Below are 21,628 nucleotides of genomic sequence, written 5' to 3'. Positions count from 1 at the left end.
TGACTGCCACACCCTAGAGCTTCTGCTGGCTATGACCCTGACAGAGGAGAACGAGGGTATTGCCAAAAACTGACAAGCTGGTGGCCTCTCTCTAACACACACACACACACACACACACACACACACTAGGGCTAATTATGTTCTCATCTACAAATATCTCTGCTCAGACAGTTAGTAATAAATACTCAGTGCTGCATGCTGCTGACATGAGGCAGCGAAGCCTGAGGATTGAGGACACTTGGGATGGCCCACAGCGACAGGGACTCAGACAGGGTGAACAAAGGTCCGCTCCAGGGAGAAGGGGACTAAGACAGCCTGCTAAATATAGAGCATGCTGGCTGGTGATGACAGGTCTGTGTGAGGTCACCTTGCCCTGACTCACTGGGAGGCTGTGGGGAGAGGAGCATTGCAGCCAGAACCGCATGGAGGAGGGATACAGGGAGGGATGGAGGGAGGGAGGGAGAGGGCCAAAAAAAAAAAGCAGAGTGAGACTGAAAAAGTAGGTCCATCAGTTCCCTGCATTAACAGCCCAGCACGGTCGGACCATCCAGAGCTCCCATCATTCATTCACATGACAACAGCCAGTATACAAGCATATAGCACATCCATTAAGTTTCATTACAGCTCTACATATACTGATCGTAATGATACTCTATGAGTATCAACTGCCTATTCTACTAATGCTCTTCAGAGGTAAACCATATATTCCCATAATGCACGAGAGCCTTACAGAAAATAATGAAGAATTAAGTGTGCTACAATCAGCAGCATACAAAGTGATTTATGTCTATTGAGTGCTTGACAATTGACTTGCATAGAGGCCCATGATCAGAGCAGTGTTCAAAAATAGGCCAGTGCCACTAAGAGTCCTCTTATTTAACCATATGGTTGTAGTACACCACCATTTTTAATATGGCCATGAAACTGTAATTCATTTAGTAATAAAAGACGGAAACATGAATGTCATGCATACTTTACCATCTGAGACTGCTTAGCTGATTCTGATGGCAACTCTGAAAACTGACAATAAATACAATTTTAGTATTTCCAGTGTCTGTTATTGTGGTAATTTGGTTAACTGCCACCAGGCATAGGCCTACATTGATATGGCAATATACCATGGATAAGCTTGGGGAAAAACACATGCTAATACAGTGATGGCTGTATCTACATCCATGAATTTACCTTTGAGTCTTAGTGAGTGAAAATGACACTGCACTCAAATCTAAGAGTGCAATATTTATCACACTTACTATAATCTTTATTTATTATTTGCACAAATGCTACATTTGAAAAGGAAAGTGCTGTCCTGCATTGCATGCATTCTAGAAAAACTTTGCACAAAGTAAAGTTAATGCATTAGATTATTGTGTGTGGTTAACTGTTGTTAAGGCATGTTAGTTTCACTTTTACAGACCTGGCTTAGTTATAGTGAATTATCGGTTTGTTAGCCTGCTGTGATTAGCGTTTAGCCTTTAGCATTTTTGATTACTTGTCTGAGGGGATGTTTTGTGCTGTAGTGCGACTAAATACTAAGCAGACATTACCGTCCTGTAGATGCATCACTAGAGCCAATTCACTGGGGCATGTGCCTCAGTAAAATGTCAATGTACAAGTTATGAAGTAAGCAGTCACAGACAATTACTAACCACTGCTGCCCATACTTTTGTAATTAAAAGCAGACTGTTGTCCCTTCTGACTGTCTGTGCTTTCACCAGCACCTCAGAGTGAACCACACCTATAAAAAGTTCTTAGAAGCTGTCCTAAGCCCCCCACATTATTTATACATTAAATATTACTTAGTAATATTGTTTGCATTTTTAATCATTTGACAACCGTATTAACCTTTAATTATTTACTCAAACCAATAGTTTTTGAACAAACCTTTTTTGGCTTTGGCAGAAACTGGGTCAGTAGGATGGGGTAGTGAGGGTCACCTGCCAGGTACAAACTCCGTATATACATACAGAGACAGCCCAGGCTCACACGGACACACTCATTCTCTTGGATTCACACATTCCTAATGCCACTCTTCAGCCTTCACACCAGCTGCCACCTGCTCTGGTTTCTACCTGAGACATAACGGACAAAGTATAATAAAAATAAAGAATAAAACTATAAATCCTGTACACAGCAGACAATGTCTACACTGTAACAAGGGTGCTTTCAAGCCAAGAGACTGGAGCAGCTGGAGCAATCCAGCTTACAGAGGATATAATTGTAATTATTAAAATGACCACATTTAGTGTAACTTCAATTTGGTTTTCCCAAAGCTACCAACATACAAATTCTGGATTTCCAAAACATCAAGATACTTCATGCAATAAAGACAACTATGCAAGTATGCATGACTATCTGTAGCTAAACCAAAAAGCATTACAGCACACTCTAGTCTTTCCCCATTCTTCTTTGAGTCCTTAGTCTGGGGCACAACAATGCAGAGCGAAGCATCTGCTACATCGTACACAACAAACATTGATCTACAACAATCAACAGCCAGCTCTGTAATCAAGAGTCCTATTCCAAGCAGCTGATTAACTCCTTTCTGAACATGCTGTGTCAATTTCCAGTTCACCAGTTAAGTGCATGTATTCTATTTATGATTTAACTTCAGCTAAGCTACTTTTTTCATTTAGCATATTAATGTAAGGAATATAATAATTTAGCTATCAAGCTAAATGAGTTACCCAGCTATTAGGAGAAAGGACATCCCTATGGAATGTTAAGCTGTTCTGCCCTGCAGGCCTAAACAGCAACCATGGCCACTCGTGGCCCCTCGTGGCCCTTCATCACCTCCTCATTTGCCGCTGAGGACCTTTCAACAGTTCACCTCTACAGCAGCTTGTCCACGTTCCTCACATGTTTACAGTCTACTTAGCAGCCACTCCAAAGATACCACAGCAAGTGGAGAAGTACTGCCAGCACTACGCTCTGGCTATAGCCCTCTCTTAACCCTTTTCCACAGAGAAGGTGCCAGTGTTTTTTTACAGTTATGGATAGCCTGGTTTTAAGTATATCTACAAACACCTTCTCTATTGGGCCATTTCTACAAATTTTTCTCAAAGTTTCGCCTTTACGCTTTTCTTTTGCCTTTTGAAAAAAATGCTGAATCAGCTTTTTTCTCTGTGACCCACAACACTGTTCAGTTCTGGGTTCAAGCTTTATGAGCGGAGCTGATTGTCAGCAAAGAATCAGTTTGTTGCACTGGAAACACATGGAGAACGAGACTCTGCACCAGCTCTAGCATGGCAGCACTGACACCTAGTCAGTATATCTGAGGTATCTTACAGTTTCGGGACCACCCAGCCGATCTGCTAAGCATCTGAGAACCTGGAGAATCATTATCCACAAGCATTATCATACACAAGGCCTCACCTGCTAATGGAAGAGGGAGATATGTAGGGGGGAGTCTTTTTCTTTTTTTTAAATGAGGTTTAAGGACCTCTAGAGTACCAGAGGAGCCACCAAGCACATGGAATGACTAAATGTGCCATCAGAGGCAGAGGGCCTTCTGCTCCCCACAGTGGATGTCTCTCACTCAAGCATCTATCAGCAACTGAAGGGCTATTGGAGCATGTAGCGCAAGCAACTTCAGAGCAAGAGGTTCCACTCCAGCCTCCCCCATACGAGAGTCCACGAAAAACTCACAGCATACAAGCAAAGGAGGGGTGAGAGAGTGATGGATATGATGAAAGTGCAAAAAGGCTGTTGTTACTGAAAGAGAGAGTGAGAGTAAGAGAGAAAAAAAAAGAATGAAAGAGTAGGAAGGGGTGGGGGGGGGGGGGAGTACATGGATAGGATATGGAAGGATATGTTAATAGGGATCTCGAATGGCAGCCATTAGCAGCACAGTGGAAAGCATTAACAGCATCCACTTTTCTCTCTCTGATGAGAAACGATTGCTCCTGAAATCGTGTACTTTTCGTTACACAACAGCTGAGAGACTGTGAGCCAGGCCATGATAAGGGCCCATCTTCACTTGGCATGGTTCTGGTCATTATCCCCCAACACAGTGTACGGCGGTTGATCTCTCCATCTCTCCCTCTTCTGTGAAGAGCTCCACACTTAACTGGAGCTATTGTGAAAAACAGTGCCAGGTTTGGAGAACTGGTGAGGACAACAGACCTGAAACGTGTTGATTTTCAAACGCGCTCTTCCATGCCTGCAGGGGGAGATGAGAATCGGCAGGGCAGCACATTGCTTCTCTAATAAAAAGCATGCCAATGGATTGATCAATTCGTGTAAGAGCTGTTAAACGTGCTTGGACTAGTGTGAAGGCTGCAGTCTGCGCTTTAGCTTTATTTCTTCCCATTTCACCACTTTTCGAGGTGTATGTGGTGAGGTCAAGTAAAGGGTAGACACAGCTGGACAAGCCCAGGGTTAAGTACCTTGCTTAAGGGCACGGCAGCAGCAGTCTGACTAAGCATACTGAGACAGAACCAGAGGGCTTCAAGTTCTAAGACAACATCCCTAGTGCTTCTGCAGTCCCAATTGTGGAGGCTTAACCAGCTGAGCCAATGGGGAACAGAGGCAAGTTGTCAAACAGGGCTGCCCTACAGGCAGCTCCACTGAATGGCCTCCACAAGGGAAGCGACCAGTGGGAGCCGTTTGAGTCTCTTAGTGTAAAGGTACAAAGTTTGCTACATGGTATCAAACTGCACTCATAGTAAATGGAAGGTTGCCAGTCAGAAAACCAATCCACAGATAAAGTTGTCATCCAAACACCAAGAAATAGAGATTAGAGTTCTGGGCAAAACCCACACACTCATTGTTCTTTGAGACAACCTATGTTCTAGATCAGGGGTGCTTAATCATAGTCCTGGAAATCTACAACCATAGAAAGTTTAGATCCAACAAACCTGGCTCTAATATTCAGAACCCCCTGAAGCCCTATATATTACACAAATCAGGTCTGTTAAATTAGGCCTGGAGCTGAACTCTGCATGGCCTGAAATCACCTGGGCTGGAACTGGGCACCACTGTTCTTTCAATGGTACAAAATCCTGGTTTCAACCTTGCACATCTGAATGTTCTCTCTCCTCTAAAATATCTACTTCAACTCAAGAAGATATTGTTCATTATATTATGTTGACTAGTTATCATGTGTGTCACTGCAGTGGTACACCAGGACCAGGGCTGATAAACTTCAGCAGAGTGACAGATTAGACTGGCCAGTAAGATTCACATAGTCTGCAAACATACTGAAAAACGCACCTGTGTTCACAGCACTGTGAGCGCTGATCAGTTTGTGAGAAACGGCTGCTAAAAGCTAGGTCGAGTTTCACTGTTTCTGCAGCATAGCAGACTCTCCCCTAGTGACAGCATGTAACGAGGCTATGTCCTGTTTATCATCGCCGGCACATGAAGACGTAAACACTGCGTCAGTACCTCCAAAACCACGAACGATGTGGCTGACTGGGTATCATTCTAATCAGTTTGCATGAAGAGGCGGGCTTGCAGCCGAAAGTCCAGTGGGACCGGCTTGTTTTTGCTCGAGACGCCCCCAGAAGGGAAAGTGATGACACGGCCTTCCTGCATTACAACAGCGAAGAGAACATCAGCATGCTTTCACCACATCGCTGCTGCTTTCCACTGAAGACGTGCTTAGTCACCTCCAGAAGATCTAATGGAAGAAAGCATATGCACATCATTGGTTCATGGGGGGAGAGCTACATTAAATCAGTTATAGCTATGCTAAGACAGCTGGAGGAACTGGATCAAACCAACAAAGAGGCCCTTTGTCTGGATAAGTCTGCACTAATCACAGGCTCACCATCAATGACCATTTACAGTCAGTCATCTAAGTGCAAATCTGAGCCATTATTGGGGAAAGCAACAACTTCATGTGTGGTCAACCCCTTCAAGTCATGATAAGTCACACAAATATGTGCTTTAAATAACTTCAGCCTCAACTTCCAAAGAGGTCTGAGTCGAGTCAGAGTAGAAGTAAGATTTTTTTTTTCCAGCTGGTTCTGAATCAAGATGGAAACATATTGGATTTCATAAGGATTCTGTGATCAAGAAGCAGATTTTGTACAGAAAAACATGAAAGAAAAAAAAAAATCAAATAGTAAAAGTGAATTTTTGACAAGCAATTTAGCTTCTCTGTAACATTATACTTTTTTTATATTTTAAAAACTTTTTTCTGAACTCTATACTCCACTAGATGCTACTGATCAGGATCATCAGTTTAGCTCAAAGAAGAAAGCATGGAAAAACTAACATAGCCTCCTAAAGGCTCCTGAACACCGGACAAGGAGGACTGCAGAACAAGACACAAAGCACAGCTACAGCTACAGCAAATAGGAAGCGGCACAGAAAAGTAGTGATAAACCACAAGCTCCAGCTCTTTTTACGCTGTGCTCAAATAGATTTAATGAAATAAAACTTTCAGTTTCATTTCTTTATCATGGTTGGTGTCATCACACCTCACAAACTCAATTTTTTCCAAGTGAAAAGATCCCAGGTAAACAGTAAGATAGTAACATTAGCACATTAGATGAAAAATGTTGAACTCAAAATAGTTTCGTAATATATATTATGAATATATGCTTATAAAATATCTGCCTAACTGCATGGTTAAGTTATTCAGAATGGTAGAGAAACTACTCTCAGAGGTGGTGACAGGAACCAGACATGCGAAACATTCAATTTCCCCAAAAGCTCCCTTACAAAAAGTGAAATGAAAAGTTTACACAAACACTGCAGGAGATCATGTTTGGCATTTTAAAGTCAAATTTTAAAATCCAATCACTCACTCTACTCAGTATTTTTTATATAGGCATTACCTATAAAAACTCCTTGGATATTAAATAAAATCATCACATTTGCTTTGAAGACACTGAACTGCTTCCCATCACAACTATCATTATTCCAAAAAACTTCAAGTCAATGTTTCTCTACAGTGCACCATTTGATGTATAAATGTTCTGAATGATTCTGTTCATATTTCAAACCACTGAATTACAAGGACATTCTGAAAATATAATTGGAAATCCTATTTAAGGACTTACAGAGAAATACAGAGGAATACAGAGGAAATTGGAGGAACAGTGTCCTGTAAGTTTCCCACTACGCACAGGATAGGGGTAAAAAGATAATAGAGCAAAAAAAGCTGAAGACAAGGAGCAGAATGAGACACAGGCACACAGACGTGTGGGCAACAAAGCAAAAGACGAGGAACTTCCTCTACATGTACTGGCTGCAGGATTGCGTGTATGTCAGGGGAGCACACAATGACACTGTGTTGCCTGCAGGCTCCGCTCCCCCGACTGCACCACCTGTGATCAAAAATGTCAAAGCTAGCAAGCCTCACTCACTCGCTGTGTGTCTGTCTCTTCCATCTCTCAAACAGGAAGCTGGGGGCCTGTCTCTGACGTTTCTCAGAATCAGTAAAAAGCATACAGATAAAAACAGCAGCAGCAGCACAAGAATAATACTACCCGGACTTAAACACACACACACCAACAGCCAAATCAATCACGAGCTAATGTCCACATATTCACACAGAAAAAGGCAAACAGCGTAGCATCAAGCAGGTGTTTCTGTTACAACAAACACTTGTTTGGAGTTGGTATGGAGCTGCCCTCAGCTCAGAGTGAGGCAGGAATCCAGATGAGGCACCATCATGCTCCTCTGGGCCTCGCACTAAACTGGCAGCACTACTCAGTCAGCATATTACACAGTTCACACAGTCACAGAGCTGAGAGTCAGCCTTCAGATCCAAACAGCCTTGCACAGTGATTGGCAGTTTCAATTTCCTGCGGTAAAGTAAACTTCTATGCATTGAACAAATCTTTTTAGATACTCCTCATCAATCACAAGCAAATACTATTTGGTGTTAGACACCAAACTGCTGGAAGACAATTCTTGGAATCATGTACTGTATGTTACCATGTATGTGCTGTCAAACTAAACAGCATGCATGTTTTATGCTTACAGTATTTAACATCAAATGTGTCATACAATGGACACCTTTCTTAATAGCAACATACCTTTATTTTATTGTATTGTACCATCAGAGCTGACCTTTTTCAGGCAAGCAATGCATTAGGCTTGAGACAACTGACACTAGTGACTTAATTTCATAGAGAAGTTCAATGGCTGTGAAGTGGGACAGCCCAAAATCACCATATTAAAAGTGGATGCAGGCAATTTATGTGCTGCTGTGATTATTTAAATGTTATTTTTAAATCATTTTAAGTACAGATCCCTTCACTTTTCAGAAATAAAAAACAAGTCACTTTTTTGTTTTTGAAAATGTAACTGGACATAAATTAAACTATTCATGGAAAGTGCCAACAGTAGCCTGTAGGCTAACAGCACACGTTGTTGCCTTTATTATCTAGCAAAAACAATTTAAAGGGTGTGAATGTGGGATTTATAAAACGTACAGCAAGAACAAAGCTGGCTTACAAGGTTTATCACCAGAAACAAAAGCAGTCTTTGTGTCATTAGTTCATTATCTGTCTTGCAGGAAAAAATGCTGTGAATATCTATAGAGAGGCCTCTCGGGTAGAGCTTGGAGCCTCTCAGTCAATATTCGAGACTCCTTTCTCCTATGCATGCTAAAAACATGCCCAGACAGTGTGCTGGCAGTGCATATAGACACACTTTCTTTGCAATACTGACCATTACGGGAAAGCGGCTCTCGCTTGCCTGCCCTCATACTCACCCCACTACCCGTCCATCATTGATGGATGGGGGCACGACGGTGCATAAGTTCACAAGCCTACAGTCTAGTTTTAAAGTTGTGGTTTTTGGGGGGGGGGATATAGAAGCAGACACAACTTTTCAGTCTGTATCATCTGCTTATACTGTAGGCAACCTTTCATTATGTATCATCCGTTCCTGTTTCACAACAGCATTTAACATCAGCACTCTGGACCAAAGAAGCTTTTTGATCTACTGATTCTCAGTGGATGTGAGGAGGTGCGTGCGGGTGTGTGAGGACTGTCGTGATTTCAGTGGGCAGGTATAATGATTTAAACGTGCGTAATTTGTGTGTGCATGTGTGTGAGAATGAGAGGGCGAGGAACGCCATAATTTCAGTGGGCAGGTACATCTGTGCGAGTGTGTGTGTGTGTGTGTGTGTGTGTGTGTGTGTGACAAACAGGATGGATGAGTCAGAAGGTTGGAGCACTCACTTGCACCCTCACTTCCTCTCACACAAAATTTCAGCTCTCAGAAAAACAGCCGTCACCTGTGAAGCCCTCATACTGAGCACACACACATACTCAGCACCTCAGCTCTGATTCATGGCGGTTTCATTGAGAAGATTTCTGAATGGAGAGGCAGCTGTTTACTGAGTAATATTTCAGTCCAGAACATTGAGGGAGCTGAGGCTTTTAGTCATGGCCACATTAAACTTTCAAGGAAAAAAAAAAAAAACAGTGGCCACAGAAAGGTACACGGTTTATTGCTCATTACCTTTTGATGGAAGGTTTCTTCCAGTTCCTTAAGTTCCAATGCCGTATGGACAGCAAGCACTCTTCGCCAGGCTAGAACACAGGAAGAGATCCCTTCTCTTAATCTGCACTGCACTGACTGAGATAGGCCTGTATGGAAATCTGCAGCTAACAGGAATGGTGACTTTGCTTTGAATTCCACTGGTTGGGAAGGCCTTTCTTATCTACAGGCTTCTTTAAGAACCCAATCTGCCATCTGCTCCCTAATCAAAACACTGATTAAAAGACATGTAGCACTCACCCAGTGTCATCCAGACAATTAACCCCACTATACTCTGTAAGAGGCTACTCTCTCTCTCATTTCTAGCAATGCTTTTTCCAAGTTCACCACTCATCTGACAGTTAAGAGGTGATCTTAGGACATAGATGTGAATCTGTGTTGCACCATCAAATCATGCTATTAACCAGAAAAATAATCCTGTTGCTTTGGAACTTGGGTACGTCAAGTTTTAATTATAGAAATACAAACAAAGAGTTTATAATTATAAATAAACATACAAACATACAATCAAGGGCCTTGTTTCAATACTTTATAAGTATTGTAAAAGGTTTAGAGTTGGTATAAGTGTGGTTCCCAACCCTGGTTCTTGAGTATTCCTGACATGCATAATTGGTGTTCATAATAATTTGCTTTGATATCAAGTAATCAGCTACTTACTTACTATTTATATTGCATGAGGTATAAACATTAAATAAGTAATTCTACAATGAGGGCAGAACTTCCCCTGAAAAAAAGAAAAAAAACTGCTTTCAAAAGCAAATACAAGGGGCGGAGGGGCAAACACTGATAAGAATATATTAACTTGTGGCTTGCAAATTAGCTCCAGTCTACAATGGCATGTCCACTCACCTGTATTCACCCTTCTCTGCCAGTTAGTGGAAAAGAACAGTTAAATAATTCTGTGCTTTTCTTAAGATCTCACACCACACCACACATTTAATAGAGTTTTAAATGCATTTTTTTAGGGTGGGGAGGTGTTTGTAAGATTATAAAGCACAGTTTTAGTGCTCCTAAAAATCATATAGGAGTCTGGCAGAGATTGGGGTATGAGACACTGGCAGTGCCAAAGGATTTGTTTGGACCCAGTCTGGTCACACAGCCTGCTCCTCTGAGGACTCAAAGCCCCAGGTGCTCTGGCAAATTCGCGCCCCAGATCATCTAAGAATAGCTCATGTGCCCATTCAAGCAGCAGTGCACAAACAAGCTGGCCTGAACACATCAGGGCCAACTCAGCGAGGACTACGTACAGCCCTGAGCAAGCACACTCGCCAGGAGGAGGAGGGGATGTGGCCAGTGGCCTCAATATGCAGAGGACAAGGCAAAGACACAGCAAACAGCCACAAACACACAAATAGCCGAGCAGCGAAAGTAATGTCTCTACTGAGAAAGTTGATCTATGCATTTTCCAAGCCATAATCATGCAGATGCCTCATTAAATTAGAGAGGAAATAAGATTTCTGTCCCCAAAACAAATAAAAAATAGTCATGCACATATCTTGGGATATTCCTGCTCTTCCCTTGCCACATCTGTGAAGTGATATAGCAAGGAGTGGGCAACACATCATACTAAACACCTAACTAATAAAACATGCCAAACCATATTCGGAAACCTTGAAGAATGCCCAGCAGGTACCTGCATGAATCCCAAAGCCTTGCACATCTTTGTAAGTCACAAAACAGCCTCTACAACCCAATGAAAGAGGCACATTCCTGTCACAAATTGCGTTGGTAAAACAAACAAAGTGTGAACCAAAGACTTGGAGACAAGGGGCTGATGTGATGAAAGACCCCACGGTTCTCCTTACAGGAAAATAATCAACTTGCATATTTAACCAACAATGACCTACAAGGTCTCACTTCCCACTCATTAGTCTATGGATATAACGTGAGGGGTGACAATATCCAATGCTGAAACATTTGCATCAACAGTGAAGCTAGAGGTAAAAAAACATCTGCAGACGCCTGACAGTCAACAGTTGGAGGTACTTCCAAAAACACGCCAAGGCTACATACAGGGAGATTCATCTGAAAGAAGCCCTGAATATTCCGTAATAACTCTTGCTAGGATGCAGCAATTTGAACGAAACATTGTGCAATGTGGTCTTCAGTATAGGGAGCTTCGAACAAGCCAGGATGGCCCTGCGTCGGAGTGATGAGGTAAGCGCCAGACAGCCATCGCGATGTACAACCTCCGTTTGCAACATCCAGGAGCACACCCCCTCACCACCCCTTCATGTGTCTTCCAGAAAACAGCGATCACTTCCAGTATCGCATGTAATGCAATCAATTACATATACATCAAGGCATGTAGCATATTTTTTTGGTTCAGATTGCTTCAACTTAATGGGAGCTACAACAGAATTTTCTGGGTCTCTTTTGAGTGAATCTTCCTGTATACCTCTACAGTTACACTATTACATTCAGGGCTAGGAGGACTTCATCTTCCTCACTGCTACAGGCCATGGGAACAGTCTTTGTTAAAAGTTGACTGGCATGGAGTTTAGGTAGTAGCTGTTCAGGAGAATTCCCCAAAGAGTCTGTTGGAATTGTATGGCAGGTTTGTGAGTGCTCATGTGAAGCTTGGGTCCCTGTCCTGCCTTGGCAGAACAGACTGCAAAGCCTCCACCTGCTTTTTTTTTTTTTTCAACTCAAACTTGTCAAGTGATTGCCCAAGCAACCCTGCTGAGGAGAGAGGCTTGTCTAAGTAAGTCACCAAGTCATGGCTGCCGTTGAGCCACCACTGTTGCCCTGGCTAGAGAGAGTGGCGAGAAGTGTGACATGCAGCATGCAATTCACTTGTGGGAGTGGGCGTATAAAGATCTATTCCAAGACAATGTCAGTCAAGTAATTAACTCCAGGTGGAACAAGAAACACACAGAACCTTACTGCCTTTTTAGCTGAAGACTGAGCACATTACTCCACAAATTCACCAAACAAAAATGGAGATATCTGCCTCATCTTGTTTCCCCACAGATTAACCTGAAGCTCTTCCTGCTTGTGATCTGACAGACAATGCTTATCCACAACAAAGTGGAAAGGTTTGCTAAAGGCTATTGAGCCTGTAGCTTAATTAGGTCTTACAAAATTCTCCCAAACACTCCAATTCAGCAATAAAGCTCCCCTTCAGACTTATATTTCCCTGCTAAGTCTTTTTAACAAGAAAGTGAGTTCTCTCAAAATACTTGCCCAAGAAATCACTTCAACAAAAATTGCCCTCAGTTCAAGAGTTGACCTTATGAGATGGTGAGAAATTCTCCTAGTGCAAAGCAAGGCTAAAGTACCCAACTACCCAGTCTATTCCAACTACCAGTTTATCTATGACTGATGTGAGTTGCATGGTTAAAAATGTTCTTGCCATTTTTTCCAAAAGTGACTGATTAGAGAGGCTGATGAATTTTCTTGCAAAGCTAGAGATTTCTTCCATGTCTTTTTAGTGCCTTCATACAAGCAACGCATACTCATGTGGGTCAGTCACAGGAAAGCTCTGCTGTAGTGACTTCCCTGCCTGCTTTCAGCTCAGAGTCCACCCATGTCCCGCTAATGAAACACATTCAGGAGAACTTCAAATGGTCTTCCTCATATACACTCACACTGAAGTGGCCCCAAATCCCATCACCCCTCCTTACTGCTTATATATCCACCCTCAGTCCCTCCTGGGGAAGAGCAAGCTCCTAAAAATACATCACTAGCAAAGCTGCATTCCAGTTTTAGCCTGAGTTTATGGGGCCTTCTTTACTGCTGCTGAACAGAGGAATAATCCTGAGGGAGTGTGCAGGTTTCCCCATCCCTCACAGTGGCACACATTCAAAGTGCCTTCCTTTAACTTTCACCAAGAGGGAGTTTCAAACAGCCATGGGATGATGTTGAGGCTCTGAGGGTTCTGACTCGCATTCCCGTACATACAGGGGCTGAGAGATAATAAAATTAATGCCGTGTGCCATTAGTCTGTCTGCCATCATTAAAAAGGAAAGTAATGATTATTATTGAATGAGGGAGCATATGAACAGTTGGACAGAAAGCACATATATTATTTATGCCAAGGCGCTTCATAACTGGACTACCTGGAAATGTCTTGACAAAAGCTTTAATGGACTCTGAAAGAGCGTGCAAGGTAGGGGGAGGAGGTGCCATGTTTATCGAAGCCATGCTTTTAAAGCTATATTGAACTGCCAGCAAAAAATGAATAGTTCTTTAAATACTGCTATGGGGGAAGCTCCATTAATGCTGAGCTATTAATGGTGGAACAAAAACAAGAGAGTGTAACAAAAGGCCCTATATCATTTCCTTTAACCCCTCCCTCACCTCCACAGCCACCCAACACAAAAAAAAAAACCACAAAACAATTCACCTTTCCTGAAAGAAGAGCAACAGGCTTACCGATAACAGGCACATTTGGAAAGCCATCAGCACTCAATTATTTTTACAATAAGCCAGCACATTCTCTCCAATTACCCAAGAATCTCTCACATGTAGGCCTCTGACGTCAATACTGTACCTTCCCAGACTCTTTTCCTCTTGGTCTTTTGCATAACCCTGATTTTTGGCAGCCTCTGTACAGGTCGTGGGATTACAGGGAGGGTGGAACCTCCCCTCACACGCTTGAGCTTTCGCTCGCTCACTGACTCAACCAACCCCCCCCCCCAACTTAACTGATTGATACAGTCTGTTAGGAGATGGCTCAGAGAAAAGGGTGGCCTCAAATGACAGGCATGCATTCCAGTCAGCTGAGAAAGACCTGGAACCCAGGCATGTCTTCCATAGCAGAGCCAGAGTTAGGGCTTTCATCTCAAACTTGAGTTTAACAGTAAAGTACACAGATTTTATGTGCCACATTAAAACTTATTTGAAAAGCTGTGTCATACAACACCAGTATGAGTTCTATAGTGAGACTTATCTCGCTAGTTAAGCCTCACAGACAATTTGCAGTAAATATTGTCCAGTTTCTCTGTGACTGCAAAAGCAATAATTTATCACTGGCCCTGAAACTGTAGAAAATTGATTAACTGAATAGATTCATAGCAGAATAAATTTCAGAATCTGATATTAGCCAGCCTAAAATATCCATATTGCTTCATCTTAGTTACACAGGATTCATTTTACTTATGAAGGCTTGCAAATATAATGATTTCCTGCCTTTTGCTGACAATGAAACAGACCAAGCAGGATTTCTCCAAGAATCCCAGCTTTAAGCAGTTTGTTTTGCATTTTCATATTCATACAGAAAGAGGATCTAATAGGGGGTTTAGCTGAGCTCATTATGGGTTTGTGAGTCTTAGTTCCCATCTGATGTCAACAGCCCCTCCAGTAGCAGCTAATCCACACACTAGCTGGACTTAATCAGTCACAGCTACCAACCCTCATAAAAGACAAAGTCATCGAGACACAGAGAAACTGCTCTCTTAAAAACGGCCATCCGTCCTCTTACCTGGCACAGAATCCAAACCACTTTAACCTGCTAGTTCACAGCCAAGATTTCACTTAAATCCAACTAGTGAATATATCTGCAACCTGATCAGGACTCTCTAATTACAGGAACATGGCTGTTGTGAGTCAGCAGGAGTCCAGCAGAGTTTACCCAAGCTATCTCCCCCAGCAGCAGGAAGGATGACCCTGACTCACAACACCAACATGTTTGGCTTGTTTAACAGCCTGGTCGTTTCCTTTCCCAGCTCCACAAGCAAGTATTAACGAAGATTAGCCAGTGAAACAACAGAAGTAATTCAGGACAGAGGGCGTAATGTCCAGCCTGCTTCTTTCCTGAGGCACTTCCTCAGGGCTCCACTCAGCCCCATGGCACCCCCTGTAACAGGACCACTCTGTCGCACAGTACAGGGCTCTCGCTTCCTGTCATAAAAGGCTCAGCATTCTTTTTTTGGTGCTCTTCTTTAAAACAATAACAGGCCCATTTTATTTTCCACTTTTCACACTAACTCGCAGCCACGTCTCATCTCAAACAGCCATAGTGATGAAAGACAGGCAGGAAAGTGGAAAGAGGGCAACTTTTAGCATAGAAAAAGAGAATGGAGCCTTCAAGTCTTCTATGTACTACACATATCAGAACGAGCATTTAGAGAATCCTCCTGTTGTGTTGGGAATATTCTTCAGCAAGCTGTAGGTCCAAATGAAGGCTGACCCTCACAGCTGAGAACAAGCGCAGGACTCGGTCATTGACTCAGCCAAGCTTACATTGAATTGCAAGACATACAAGACATACAAAAATATTCAAAGGCAATGATTAAGCGCAAAATTACTGACTGTCAAACAAAGCAAAAATTCCAACTTAGTTATATTGATAATTAAGCCCAATTCAAGCTGAATTGGTTTACATGGTGGTGTAATTTCAGTGATTATCAATAACATTTGTGAAGTTGAACACTGATATGAACCATCACTGGTGCTTGTACTTACATACTGAAATCAGTATTGAGGCATTCATTGCGTTTAATCATGGGAATAGAGAAAATATACAGGCAAATAATTGAATGAAATGTGATGGTTGTGCTTTATTTTGCAAGCAAGTATGTTACAGTTCGCTACTCAAATACGAGTGCCTGAATGTGAGCGTGTTGCCAAGAAAGCAGTGTTACGAATGTGACCAAGAAGGCACAGACAGTGCAGCTTCCGTTACTCAAACACAAAAACATAACTGCTGCTCATGAATAATAAATAGTAAAACATATTCCTCTGTGTGCTGATATACTGCAGCTCCAGTGTTGTCACCTAGAAAATCATAATTTTCAGTCCAAGTTTATTTTTGGTCATTGTTTTTCTTTCCCTGTGGTTAAACTGGATATTCATTCATTAATTCTTAAGGTCACTCAAATATTAAACGTAGTCAAAATATACATCATTTAGGGAGATTACACCAATGCTTTGTTGGGAACCAATCAAATCACAAACTACATTACAGGGCCTCCTCTGGTTTTAAGGAAGATTTGTAAACATTTCAAGCAAGATAAGACAAAAAAGAAAGAATAATCATAATGCAGAATTCGAAATATGAAGTGATGCATTCTTCTCAAGCACTTTTGAATTCTTGTTCCCTGATATAAGAGGGAAATGCAGTAATAACAGTAGTCACAGCAGCCTTTATGATAAGTATACCCATTACTTTCATTGGAGAGATGTTTTAATTATTAGTGAAGTTACTGAAATGGAGTCTCTCCATGCTAGTAGAGAGCTCAAACCAGTAATTAAGAAGCCAATGGCTGACAGGTACTGGTGTTCTGAATCCATGGGGTAACTGGTATGAAAGGCCTCCCACATGTAATTACAGGATCACAGATTCTATTTTAAACCACGATTGATTTAAATCACTGAAACAAAATTTCACTCATGTCTTCCATTCATAGATGCTTTATAGTAAGGTGCATAATCACTTCAAAAAAAGAAAAATCCAAGAAAGGTGATTTGACAATAACTGAAAAGTAAAACTTTGTAACTTTTTTTCGGTCCACACTTGCAATTGGCTCACTTACAATTTTAATAAAATCTGCAGCGTAGGAATTCAATGATACATGGAGCCTACGGTTCAGTATGCCTCACGGTATGGATCAAGGCAACGGTACGGTTTCGGTATCTATATGTAAGAAAAAAAAATAAAAATCACCTTTAAACAATTAACTATAGGCAAACAATTTTGCCTATAGATGAGTAAAAACTTCCAATCAGACAAGTGGCAGCAGGACAGAGTAGGCCTGGTTTCTGTGTCGACTGTTTGAAATCAAGAGGGGAAAAAAAAAAACATGGAAATTAAAAGTGTTTTAGCTTTGCCAAACTGTAGGTACTTATCTCCTTTATGTTTCATAGAGTTTGGGTTTCATAGAGTTTACTTTGCTGCTGAAATGTGTGCAGACATGGACACTGCAAAGGCAACTGCACACCAGATGCACAGTACAGCGTCACATAGCAGAGTGCTGCTATAGAATGCTGGCAGAAAGAGCCGATAAAGGCCAGGTTCCATTTCACTTTAACACTCTACTCATAAATTGAATGCAACTGCTGGCATCACTTTTCACTCACAGCTACCTCTTCACAAACTGGCTGTTTTCAGGCTGAACAACGTGAGATGAAAACAGCTAAGCAAATAACATTAGCTGGGGTAACTTGCCATTAGCCGTTTACCTAAAAGACTGGCTGCCAGAATCGCAAGCACCGGAGTGCCGGCACAAGTGTGCTAACTTCATTAAAAGCAAAGGTTCGAATTTTTAACTTTTTTGTCTCACCAGTACTTGCTATGGTCACAATGAAGCTGTTTTTAGTTACACCTCTTTTCTCCAGCAGGTGTTTCCATACAGAGCCCAGACAGGCTGCAAACAAATTCTGATAGGCCCCAGAGATGTTCCGTGGACCTCAATGCATAATGTGTGTTGTCTGCAGCAAAAGAAGCAAGTTTTGCAAATTAGAGGAAAATATAGCGTACACTATTGCATCCCTGTGCTGTAACTTTATGACAAATAATGTAAGCAAAGTGCATAGAAATTAGAACTGGCCACAAAAAGTCTTGATTGGAGCATCCCTAGAAAATGAGCTTGTGCACTGGATCAAAACTGAAGTTAACATCCATTATTTCTTGCCCACCTGAAGCCTAAGTGGACATGTATATCCTAATCGCGTCATGTACAGCAGTGATATCTGCCACCTAAATTCATCTTCTTGATGCAGAGGATCTAATCCATACAAGAGGCAGCTTTGTACACCAATAACACGTCTTTCACAGAAACAGTTCGAGGGCATCAAACTAGGAGATTGTGACGTGTGTTGGGAGTCTTTTGAGCTGTCAAAGTTGTTCTGCCGGCAGTGCAGACTTTGGCCCAGTGAACAAAAGATTCAGCTGAATGTGAACTCCGGTTCATTGTCCTGGCACGGCTCCTACACCATGGTCCTCACATTAATTAATATCAGCACGCTTCCTTGCGTGCTGGTTCACCCGAAATCTGTGTTTGCTGAAGACAAAGCCTCACAAAAGCAGCAGAATCAGCAGCGGCCCGCTACCACGCAGGGCAGAAAGAAGGCTAACAGTGCAGCAGAGCACAGAGGACAGATAAACCCGGCACACTCTACAGACACTCTGAAAGACATCCCAAAAAGCAGGCACAAGTTAAACACCTTGTGGCACTATCCTTGAACACTTTAAGCCATGTGACCTTGGGGCATGAATGATAGAAAGTGAACATACAAAGGGATGAAAAATAAAGTGGATGCGGCAAGGATATAAAGTGCCAAGTGACCCCAGCCACAATCAAAAGAAACCCTCTGGTGTATTTACAATTCAAAACAGCAATGGTAATATAATTAGTGTGTCAGTGCTTGACGTGAAAGCTCTCTGAATAGAGTAAAATGGGTATAGAATATTTAAGAGCATAGGATTTGAATGAAGGGGTCAATGTAGGCACCTCAGCTCAGAGGGAAGAGAGAGAATACTGGGAAAATGCCCATCAATGCCCATGTAGAATGACGGTGCCAGCCATGTTTCTCTTGTGAGCACATAACCCTGTAGCCTGGGTCATTAGATTTTGTACCCTAGATGTTGATCTTTGAACACCTTTTCTTTATCCTGTGTCAGTCACAGCAGTCACATGGACCAGATTAAACAGCATAATGACACTGCAATGAGAATCATCTCAGGAAAGCTCTATACAGCTCAGCTCAGAGAACACACAATGTGACCGTTCAGAACAGAGAATTTTTGGTCTTTTCTCTTCTCGTTTTGCTCATCACTTACGGAAACATTCACATACACTCAAATCACAAACACTGCACTACAACTTATGCTAGCAAATGACTGCCAAGTCGTTACTCTGTAAGTTCCACTTACCCTATTTTAATTGATTAGCAGAGACATGTTTGGTGTCAAAATTTACCACAGAATCTGACTCCCCTTTGTGTGTCACGCAGGCATATGGACGCTAGAGATTACACTATAGAGTCTGTTATTTACTTTTATAAATATAACCTTGAACTTTTAACCTAAACATTTATGTTGATAAATGGAAAAAGCAGAAATCGTGGATCTTATTTAGGGTCTATAGGCCTGTGTGATGTGCGTGCACTGGAAGAGGAGTCAGATTCTGTGGGGAAGTCAGATTCTAAGAGGCATCATAATACCTGTTATCTGAAAAAACTGCATGCAGTTCAGCTACATGGTGAAGTCTTATTCATTTTTACAGGTCACAGTAAGTCAAACAATATCCTATGCTGTTAGAAATAAAGGCTCTGTGCAGGTACATTTTTCATTCAAGATTCAACAGTTTTATTGTCATATGCACAGCAGAAAGTTGCACTTTACAATGAAATTCTTACTTTGCTGTTCCTCCGTTCACCAAATATAATCTTAATATAATCTTAGGATAAAAAAAAAATAGAAAAATAGAGACAAAAATTGAAAATATAAGAATAACACTAAAAACAATAGTAAAATAATAGTAAATTACAGTTACATGTGCAAAGTTGACAAAAGTTTTTAGGAACAAAATGAAAATTTACCATCAAAGGACCTACAGTGGTTTTAAGTTCAATAGTATACCTTAAATATATTTTAATCAGGTAAGAGATATGTATTTGGACCTTTTCATAACCTAATGTTTAAAAAAAAAAAAAAAAAAGAATAACATAAAAAGCCTGGAGACGAGACCGGGTGTGCGGAGTCCATACAACTTAGAAAGTATAATTTCAATGGATTATGACACAATTATGTTCTCTGACCAAAGGTACTGACATGTAACACTGAGGGTACCACCCCAGTGACAATACAGGTACTGTCCCAGTGGCAGTTTACTAGCTTTTTTTTCGGAGAGTTTATGTTATGTTGTTCAGTTGCTTGTTAACACGAATAGCTAATCAGCCAATCACATGGCAGCAACTCAATGCATTTAGGCATGTAGAGGTGGTCAAGACAACTTGCTGAAGTGCAGACCGAGCATCAGAATGGGGAAGAAAGGTGATTTAAGTGACTTTTAACGTGGCATGGTCGTTGATGCCAGACGGGCTGGTCTGAGTATTTCAGAAACTGCTGATCTAATGGGATTTTCACCCACAACCATTTCTAGGGTTTACAGAAAATGGTCTGAAAAAGAGAAAATATCCAGTGGGCGGCAGTTGTGTGGACAAAAATGCCTTGTTGATGTGAGAGGTCAGAGGAGAATGGGCAGACTGGTTCCAGATGATAGAAAGGCAACAGTAACTCAAATAACCAACAAAAATTTCAACACCTTGTTAAAAGTATGCCACGAAGAAGTGAGGCAGTTCTGAAGGCAAAAGGGGGTCTAACCTTTTACTAGCAAGGTGTACCTAATGAAGAGGATGGTGAGTGTACATCTCAATGCTTAAAGGCTTTTTCACTGTGCAGAATATGCATTACGTTATTTTGTTTTTCTGAGGTTTGGTAAGTTGAAACAAGGAAAAGCACCAGGTGTGCCACACTAAAGAAATTCAGACACAAAGTATCAATCATTATAATTCAGGTTTTCACATATTGTACTGCACTAAATTCAGTTCAGACTAATTTTGCTCACTTTGTAGCAAACCATGCAGCTGGACAGTCTTCTTTAAGTATGAATGGTATCCGTGGTATGATCAGAGAAGCATATTGTGACAAAAATGGTCATTTATCTTAACTATAATAAAATGTCATCATATTGCCCACCCTTACTGTATGCTAAATCACACTGTCAAGACTGTGCAACCTTAATGAAGACCAGGATGTGTCTTGAGGGGGTTGAAATAAGTTTAGGGGAACACATAGAAGATCACCAATTTTTAGCATTTGTTTGCAATTTTAGTCTCATAGCTCCAGCGCTTAAGAAGCAAAATTTGGACACCAATTTGCATCTGGGTTCGCCAAAACCACTACTTTACAGGATGCTTTAAGTTTTTTTCTTTAAAAACTGAAACCTTTTTAAGCTCAATGTTTACATTGATAATTATCAGAAATTCTCTATCAGATTTTCTCTGCCTTGTGAACAGTGACGTTTCTGAATATCATCAGCAAGAGCGGAAAAGCTGTCATCTTCACCAGAGCAGAAATCACAGTATCTCTGACCCCCTCCAGCCTCCTGTCCTCAATCCTCATGCCTGGCCTGGATTTCTGCTGACCACCCTCTACGCTGACGTCAGAAAGGATGAGTGGACAGGGCGATTACACTGCAAACAACATAATCTG

General features: G+C 41.6%; 1 protein-coding gene across 2 annotated transcripts in view; it reads right to left on the bottom strand.

The window, feature by feature from the left end:
- Positions 1 to 21,628, bottom strand: part of hdac4 (histone deacetylase 4) — a 226,699-nt gene that overhangs the window by 153,396 nt on the left and 51,675 nt on the right. Inside the window, exon 1 of one of the 2 annotated variants that reach the window (XM_037539185.1) lies at positions 9,430 to 9,446. The exons of the other annotated variant lie outside the window; for it this stretch is intronic. The gene's annotated coding sequence lies outside the window, so the exon portion shown is untranslated. Of the gene's footprint in view, positions 1 to 9,429; positions 9,447 to 21,628 lie in introns of those variants that run through there. 2 annotated transcript variants of the gene reach the window in all.

This window comes from Pygocentrus nattereri, chromosome 6 (assembly GCF_015220715.1).
Source record: "Pygocentrus nattereri isolate fPygNat1 chromosome 6, fPygNat1.pri, whole genome shotgun sequence".
NCBI lineage: Eukaryota > Metazoa > Chordata > Actinopteri > Characiformes > Serrasalmidae > Pygocentrus > Pygocentrus nattereri.
The sequence above is the reverse complement of the archived record's forward strand: the minus strand, read 5'-3'. Positions and strand labels throughout refer to the sequence as shown.